Here is a 7970-nt window from a genome sequence, read left to right as displayed (position 1 = left end):
CAGTACAGCTTGCACTTCCGGTTGGCACTGGTCGCGAACAGATCCACTTGAGGGGTTCTCCAAAGGGTGAAGATCTCTTGAAGGACTTTCTGAGCTAGCTCCCACTCGTGGAAGACTGTGCTCTGCCTGCTCAGAGCATCTACCGCTGTGTTCTCTACTCCAGCTAGGTGAACTGCTAATAGGGAGATTCCTTCTTGAATTGCCCAGTACAAGAGCTGCATTGCTTATCTGCACAGTGGTAGTGACCCAACACCTCCTCTTTTGTTATGGTAGTACATGGCCAATTTGTTGTCCGTCATTATTAGGACATTCTTTCCCTGTACAAATGGCAGAAAGGCTTTCAGAGCTAGTCTGATTGCCCCCAGCTCTAAAAGATTGATGTGTAGTTTGGACTCTCATGGAGACCAACAAACGTTGATTGTTAGATCGTTGGCATGGGCTCCCCACCCTGTGAGTGAGGCATCCGTCACTGCCGTTATCTCCGGCCATGGTTGCCAAAAAGGTTCTCCTTTCAAAATGTTCTCTTAGCAGGCCCACCACCGAAGGTCCTGTGAGACTCTGCTGGTAATTTGTAGGAGGTCTGACATCCTTCCTGAGAATTGGGATCACTGAGTCCTGAGAGCCCATTGGAGGGATCTAATTCTCAGGCGAGCCTCTGGCACTAGAAAAAATGCAGATTTGCCATGAGGCCCAGCAACCTCAGAAAATCAAAGGCTGGTAGAGGCTGGGCATTTTGGAATTTGGTCACCATCTGCAGGATGTCTCGAGCCCTCCCCACTGGTGGAAAGGCTTTCCCCATGGATGCATCCAGGACTGTCCTAATGAATTGGAGTCTTTGTGATAGTATCATATGGGACTTCTTGAAGTTGAGGGGGAAGCCCAGTCTGTGAAGGGAGTGACAGGTATAGCTGAGATGTTCAAGTGACTGTTCTGGGTAACTGGGATGTTCCAGGGACTGTTCTGCTAATCTTCCAGGTAGGGGTAAATGTGAATTCCCCCTCTCCTGAGACTCGCTGCCACAACTGCCATCAGTTTGGTGAAAACCCTCGGGCGGAGGTCAGCCCAAATGGCAGAACCCGAAACTGATAATGAGAACCGCCAACGGCGAACCTCAGGGACTGTCTGGGCTTGCGATGGTTTCGGCACATGAAAGTAAGCATCCTTAAGGTCCAATGATACCATCCAATCGGAAGCTGTAGGGCCTGAAGGATCTGATAAAGGGTTACCATCTTGAACTTGTCCTTCCTGAGGAACTTGTTCAAGTTTCTTAAGTCCAAGATGGGTCTCAATATTCCGTCCTTCTTGGGGATTAGAAAGTAATTGGCGTGCCATCCCTTGTTCCTCTCCGCTACAGGTACTGGTTCTATAGCACCTTTCTCTAGCAGGGTTAAAGGATAGTTCCGGGACTTTTTTTTTATTGTCCCTACGGTTCGGCCATGTGTTTTTAAGCATAAATCGGTAGATCGTAGAAAACTTTCCTATGGACCATACCCGACTTTTCGTCCATTAACGCACTCGAAATCAGCCGCCATTTTCTGATAATCCTCTCACTTGCCGCATCGCCCTGGCTCACCTGCTTTTGCGGCACTAAATCAAATCCCCCGCCCCTGAGCCTGACATCAGCAGACGCGTACCGCCCATTTCCCAACGCCAAAGCACGTTTCGTGTCAACAATCGCTGCGCCTCAGCTAATGACGTGTCGCCATGGAAATGGCAGGACGCCTCTTTCCTTAATAAGTATAAACACACCGTTTCACAACACACAGCAGCAGATTTTCGATTCCATTACTCTCTCTGTGTTACTTATAGTATTCTGTGACTCGTTTCTGTGCTCTGGTCAGCTACCTTCGCCACTTCTAGGCCTTGTGAACACCTGTACCATCTCTGTAAATTATTTTACTTTCTTTACCACACAATGGCTACAATAATGCCGTATATGTACGAGCCCGAGTACACCGAGGAAGAACTACTGGAAAGGCAAGCACGCGAAAACGATGGGGATTCGGACGGCAGTTGGGAGGACCAGTCAACGGATGAAGAGCCTGGACCATGTCGCATGGACGGCGTCTCCACCTGGTGCACGTGCAATCGGTGCGAGCTAATGCCAACTGAGGAGGAGAACTGCTGCTGCTGTGAAAATTCCGGGTGCTTGGCCTACATTTCGGAAGGCGAGCCAAGTCCGCAATGCATCACCGAGCTGCCAGAGTTCAGGGAAGCCTGCCTCTCACGGACCGTGTTGAGGATGATGATGGTGCTTATGCACGAACTTCGCGGCACTGTTCGTCCGCGTAATCCGAGTAACGAGTAAGTATACTCTGGTTTTGATGTCAGTGATGCCACTACTATGTCATGGTCGTCTCCCACATATAAAATTACATCTACATATCATTCGAATGCATGTAAATTGGGTCCATATTGTGCATTTTCTAGATAGAATTTTTTTCAAAGCAGAATGATAAGAAAGTTTTGTCATTTTAATACAGTTTGCATCTTTCATTTTCACAGGTGGTACAGGCTGGTGGCCTATCGTTGCTTCACTTGGTGGCTTCACGGGAGGCTCGGACACCGCGTTCGGAGAGTAATACCTGCCTGTGCGGTACTTGCCATTAGACAACATTTCCCAAGCGACAGTGGACAATACCGCAGATTTTCCCTGGATGTGCTGCAACCGGAACTTTACAATGTGTAATGTTTATTATTTATGTTCAATTGAAATTAAGATCTAAAATAAAACCCAACATATATTTTAACAATGGTTGTTTTCATTTTTTAAATGAAACTAGTGTGTCTCCATTGAATAGTCTTCCTGTGCCTTGTCTTGTCACACCACATGTCTCCGGCCAGCATCCTCCCTCACGCTGGCCGCCCACCTTCAATCCACATAACCTTTGCACCCATATATTCTCCTGGGAGGGTGAGGTATTTATAAACTCACCCCCCTGCCTTCCAAGTATTAGATCCTGCAGCCTGCCTCTTACATGCAGTTAGATGGCCTCTCCTTGGTGAGGCCCTGCGGCAAACAAGTCTTGTCTGCACGACCACCGCCCCAATCCACCCCCCGCCCTATCAAAGGCAGTTCGCACCGGGGTACTTGTGCTGGCAAGTGGAGCTGTCAGGGAGCGATAAAGGCCAAGAGGTGCCAAAGACCATGTACACTTCAAAGTGGTCTATAGAGCATGGGTTGTTGTTCCCATGTCTACCTCCAGACCCCGTGTCTCCTGCCAAGCATCCCCCCTCACGCTGGAAGCCCCCCTGCAATCCACATAAGTGTGTCTCCATTCACGAGTCTTCCTGTGTCTTGTCTGCACGACCAGCGCCCCAATCCACCCCCCGCCCTATCAAAGGCAGTTCGCACCGGGGTACTTGTGCTGGCAAGTGGAGCTGTCGGGGAGCGATAAAGGCCAAGAGGTGCCAAAGACCATGTACACTTCAAAGTGGTCTATAGAGCATGGGTTGTTGTTCCCATGTCTACCTCCAGACCCCGTGTCTCCTGCCAAGCATCCCCCCTCACGCTGGAAGCCCCCCTGCAATCCACATAAGTGTGTCTCCATTCACGAGTCTTCCTGTGTCTTGTCTGCACGACCAGCGCCCCAATCCACCCCCCGCCCTATCAAAGGCAGTTCGCACCGGGGTACTTGTGCTGGCAAGTGGAGCTGTCGGGGAGCGATAAAGGCCAAGAGGTGCCAAAGACCATGTACACTTCAAAGTGGTCTATAGAGCATGGGTTGTTGTTCCCATGTCTACCTCCAGACCCCGTGTCTCCTGCCAAGCATCCCCCCTCACGCTGGAAGCCCCCCTGCAATCCACATAAGTGTGTCTCCATTCACGAGTCTTCCTGTGTCTTGTGTGCACGACCAGCGCCCCAATCCACCCCCCGCCCTATCAAAGGCAGTTCGCACCGGGGTACTTGTGCTGGCAAGTGGAGCTGTCGGGGAGCGATAAAGGCCAAGAGGTGCCAAAGACCATGTACACTTCAAAGTGGTCTATAGAGCATGGGTTGTTGTTCCCATGTTTACCTCCAGACCCCGTGTCTCCTGCCAAGCATCCCCCCTCACGCTGGAAGCCCCCCTGCAATCCACATAAGTGTGTCTCCATTCACGAGTCTTCCTGTGTCTTGTCTGCACGACCAGCGCCCCAATCCACCCCCCGCCCTATCAAAGGCAGTTCGCACCGGGGTACTTGTGCTGGCAAGTGGAGCTGTCGGGGAGCGATAAAGGCCAAGAGGTGCCAAAGACCATGTACACTTCAAAGTGGTCTATAGAGCATGGGTTGTTGTTCCCATGTCTACCTCCAGACCCCGTGTCTCCTGCCAAGCATCCCCCTTCACGCTGGACGGCCCCCTGCAATCCGCATAATGCCACGACATATAGACGTCATTCATTCACAAACACACCCCTGTTTCGAATTCTTTATAACCCACTTCATATTTCTAATGAGCACTTCTTTGCGCTTTGCTAGTCAACCCGTGAAGGTGCTGGTTATCTGCTCTTCGTCTCTGTGAACTTCCGTGACCACTCCGAGGAAACTCCTCAGTTTGCAACCGGTGAACTGCTCCCTGTTGTACGACAAGAAAATACTCTGATCCCTGCATCTAACTGTTTGTTCGTCAAGGTAAGGCCATGTACCATAATCATTTTGCGTCCAATTTCTTTTTGTTCAAGACAGTACATGCAAGGAACTAGTCACATGTTCTGAGTTTACATTGGTATTCATAGAGAATTGTTGATCTTTACTTTTCAGAACTTTCCACAATGCCTGCCTGTTCCATTGGCGGTTGCCCTTCGAAGACCCATAATAAATCTGAAGGTACTATAATGCATGTTTTCCCTAAGACAATAGATCAGATAAGAGAATGGGTCCGATATTGCGGATATCCACCGTCTGAGCTTGAAAGTAGAGTCCTAGAAGTCTTTGCGGACAAGAGGGGTGATCGATACCGCATCTGCAGCAGGCACTTTAGCTCAGACATGTACTCCACATCATTGCTAATAAAGAAGAACACACCGCGAGCGAGGCGAAAATTGCTCTCAAACGCTATTCCCACTCTATTCGTCCACATCCCTCCACTGGTGAGTCAAGTTTACGTATTTATCTCTCGGCCTTGCGGTAGTGTGTAGCATTAGCTAACAATAATTTCCCCATTTATGTATCCACTCAATATGAAGGCGGAAGATTCTCCATCCGTGTCGTTATTGCAGTCATCAGCCACTTCAAGCGCCTATCGGGTAATCTTACTTGGCTATTCTGCCACTGACTTTTTTTAGGCATGTAAATCAATAGTTTTAATTTATCGTGTAATTATTTTACCTAATGGTACACCCTTGTACTCGTCCTCTAGTCTTTGTTTTCAGTTATAATTATTGTTATCCAAAATAATGCAAGTACTGTCTTTCAGGGAGATGCTGAGGAGTCCAACGTATTGACGACAACCGTTGATGTCACTCAGATGCTCGAGGTACGTTTCCGGACAGTTCCATCGATGGAGATCATCAGATCTTGCATTCTTGTAGCGTGATTGTTACACACAATGTTTCTTTCGTTTTTAGCCATTGATATGTCCTTCTGTCGTCGCCCTCCTATGTGTCTTCTTTTTTCAATATTGTGTTCATTACTAATGAAAGTCCTACGTTTCAGGGAGTCGATGGAGCATTAGTCCAAGAAGAAGGGGGAGCATGCAGTTACGGGTCGGCGCAACAGCTTGCAGAAGTGTGCACCGCAGTTACATCGTCCCTTGATGTTCTTATGCATTTCGAGGTATGGATACTGACAGTTCGATCAAGCGAAATCATATGACGTGATTACATCCGCTATACTTCCTTCTTTATTAACGCAAGTACTATGTTTCAGGGAGATGACGGACCTTCTTCTACAAGAACATCACCCCTAGTAGTTGATGCAGATCTCTGGGTGGTGACACTTCCAACGATCGAGCAAATCGAATCATATTTACATATCCATTATTTATTTTAGACAACTGATCATTTGTGCAGGTCTATTTAGATGAGCCGTTGACGCCTGCACAAAGTTTATGTTCTTTTTAACAAAATAGAAAACCATACTAATGCAATTACTGTGTTTCAGGGAGTCACTGAAGCATCATCTTCAATAATATCATCAATGGAAGTCTATGAGGAGCCCGAGGTATGGATCTTGACAGTTCCATCTAACTAGATCAACAATGCGTGAATAATTGTCGTTTGAATGTTCTACACAAAGCGTTCATTCGTGTTTTGCTATTGAGATGTACGTGGGTATTGGTCCCCAAGTACATTTTGTGTTTTCGATATTATTATACATACTAATGAAAGTTCTATGTTTCAGGGAGTCGATGGAGCGTCAGTGCGTGATGGATGTGCTTATCATGAAAATATAGTCGTTGCAGCGCAAGAGGAAGTGGAGACATGCACACACGAGTCGGAGCAACAGCGTCCTGATGTTGAAGTTCGAGGCAAGAAAGTTTCAAAGAAAAGAAAGCAAAAGAAGGTTAGTGTCCTGGTCACTATATTATGTTGTTTTTCACTGTTAATAGTTCAATACTGTAGTTGTGTTTAAACTGAACATCCCTTTTCCAATCTGTCCTCTAGTTGCGAGTGGGTGTACGAACTAGATCTACACAGACAGTGAAGCGAACGAGAGATGTTGCTTGTCAAACCTTTTGGCAGGGACTTGAGACTGGAGATGCATCGTGCCAATGGGAAGAATATGAAGTGATTGACAACGGAGCTATACCACCACCAGCCATTGATAGTGAATGTCCTCCTGGTAGTTCGGATGCAGTCGGAGATCAATTCACAGAATCCACACCCGCAAAAACTAAGACCGCGAGAAAGTTGAAGAAATTGTTTTATTCACCCATCGCCGGAGAAGGAACAGATGTTGCAATGGAAGAGAATGAAGTGGACGACAATGAAACACCATCAATATCACTGAACATAGCGGAAGACGATATCAGAGATTCTACCTTTCATGTGAGTGACATGTCCTCAACGCTACAGGCAGAACCAGCTGGGATGCAGAGTGACAGTATAAGGAAAGAGGCCAAATTCATTGTATTCGATAGTTGTTTGATTGATATTATTATTCGGATGAAATGTGGGCATTCGGTTGGTGGGGAAGTATGTGGGGAGCCATTGATTAATGTGACTCGTGCAATTCAAGGCACTAACCTTAAAATACATGCCACCTGTACAAAATATCATCCTTTCTCATGGTCTGCACAACCCATGCTGGGGCAACTGCCAGCAGGCAATCTACTTTGTGCAGCGGCTGCACTTTTTAGTGGTTCAAGTTTTAAAAAGTTAGAGTCTTTCTTTCAGTTTCTGGGAATCCATTTCATTGCGAAAACTCAGTTCAACAAATACCAAACCGATTATCTATTTCCAGCCATTAGCGAAGCTTGGAGAATGGAAAAAATGTCTATTGATAGTACATTCGCGGGCAAACGGTTCAGGCTAGCCGGTGATGGACAGTGCGACAGCCCAGGATTTTCAGCCAAGTACTGCACCTACCACTTTCAGGACATGGAAAGTAAGAAAATTGTGAGTTCGGTGGTCGTGCAGGTGTCACAAAGTACATCCTCGGTAGCCATGGAGAAAGTTGGCTTTGTAGCATCATTGCAAGAACTACAATCGCGGGGAATGGTGATCGACCTGATAGCCACGGACAGACACGTTTCAATTGCCAAGACAATGAGAGAAGAGTACAAAAATATAAATCACCAATTTGACGTTTGGCATCTTGCAAAAACAATCAATAAAAAAATGCCTGCTGCAGGTAAAAAAAAAGAAACGCAAGGTATTTCACAGTGGTCCAAGTCAATCAGCAACCATCTTTGGTGGAGCTCAAAAACATGTGGAGGGTCGTTGGAAATTCTACTGGAAAAATGGCGGTCAGTAATGCTACACTGCACAAACGTTCACCGTTGGAACACAAACCAACATTTCCACAATTGTGAACATGGCCATTTGTCC

This window comes from Ambystoma mexicanum, chromosome 13, assembly GCF_040938575.1.
Source record: "Ambystoma mexicanum isolate Mex_15411 chromosome 13, UKY_AmexF1_1, whole genome shotgun sequence".
NCBI lineage: Eukaryota > Metazoa > Chordata > Amphibia > Caudata > Ambystomatidae > Ambystoma > Ambystoma mexicanum.
The sequence above is the reverse complement of the archived record's forward strand: the minus strand, read 5'-3'. Positions refer to the sequence as shown.